Raw genomic sequence first — 1,510 nt, forward strand, 5'->3', positions numbered from 1 at the left:
AAGTATCCACTGCTGGGGAAATCCTGCAGGCAGAAGACGTCCGTCGCTTGAAATCCACAGCAATCGAAGAGAATTTTCTTGATGAAGAAGGTGCGATCGACCGAGGCATCTCCTTCCTTGTCCGTCACGAACACCCGAACTGTGTTGCGCACTCCCTGGCCCGAAGCTCGAAAATTGGTTATAGCCATTTTACTCAAAGCTTCCCCATAATCACGCTTCGGTTAAACCTCATTAGCTACGATATTGCCACTGCGCAAAACTCAAATCCCCTACTATTACTGCTCTATTGTTCTTGCACTTCTCAGAGATTTGCCTACATATCTGCTGTTCTATCTCCCACTGACTGTTTGGGGGTCCATAGTACACTCAGTGTACTATGATTGCCACTTTTTTTGTTCCTTAGCTCGATCCATATAGTCTCATCTGATAAACCTTACAACATATCATCCCTCCTCACAGCTGTAATAGTTTCTTTGGCCAAAATTGCCACTCCCCCTCCTTTCTTATCCCCCTCCCTATCGCGTCTGAAAACCCTGTAAACAGGAACATTGAGCTGCTATTCCTGTCCCTCCTTCAGCCATGTTTCTGTAATAGCTATGATATCATACTGCCATGTGTCTCTCCGTGCCTTCAGCTCATCTGCTTTATTTGCTCTACTCCTTGCATTAAAATAGATACCCTTGAGCACTGCCAAACTTTTTTTTTTTAATTTTCTAACCTTTGTTTCCTCTGTCTTCCAGACATTAATTTTCTGCCTTCCATTTTCATTTCAGCTTTTGTCCCATCTGAGTCTACCCTCAGGTCCACATCCCCCTGCCAAACTAGTTTAAACCCTCTCCAACAGCACTGACAAAATGTCCCGCAAGGAACTCAGTCCCAGCTCTGTTCAGGTGCAACCCATCCGATCTGTCCCAAGAATCTGAAGCCCTCCCTCCTGCACCATCTTTCCAGCCACACATTCATCTGTGTTACCCTTCTATTCCTGTACTCATTTGCACGTGGCACTGGGAATAATCTGGAGATTACTACTTTTGATGGCAAGTTTGCTGATTTCTTACCGAGCTGCCTAAGTTCTGACTGCAGGACAACATCCTTCTTTCTAACTATGTCGATGGGTCCAATGTGGACCACAACTGCTGGCTGTTCATCCTCCCCCTTCAGGATGCTCTGTAGATGCTCAATGACATCCTTGACCCTGGCACCAGGAAGGCAACACTCCATTCCTGGATTCACATCTGCGGCCACAGGAATGCCTCATTTTTCCTTGACTATTGAGTCGCCTATCACGATGGCTTTTCCAGTCTTCCCTGTACTCCCCTTTACAGCTGAGCCACCCATGGTGCCATGGACTTGGTTCTGACTGCTCTCCCCAGGGAAGCATCATTGTCCTCCATATTCAGAACTGAATACCAGTTGGAGAGTGAGATGCACTCAGTGTCCTGCAGTACCTGCCTGATTCTTTTTGACTGCTTGGTGGTCACCCATTCCCTCTCTCCCTGCTTACTGTTAA

General features: G+C 46.8%; 1 pseudogene; it reads right to left on the reverse strand.

Annotated features, from left to right (window-relative positions):
* Positions 1 to 204: 204 nt before the first annotated feature.
* On the reverse strand, positions 205 to 261 carry LOC137364647 (U4 spliceosomal RNA; annotated as a pseudogene).
* Positions 262 to 1,510: the final 1,249 nt, after the last annotated feature.

This window comes from Heterodontus francisci, unplaced genomic scaffold (assembly GCF_036365525.1).
Source record: "Heterodontus francisci isolate sHetFra1 unplaced genomic scaffold, sHetFra1.hap1 HAP1_SCAFFOLD_597, whole genome shotgun sequence".
Classification (NCBI taxonomy): domain Eukaryota; kingdom Metazoa; phylum Chordata; class Chondrichthyes; order Heterodontiformes; family Heterodontidae; genus Heterodontus; species Heterodontus francisci.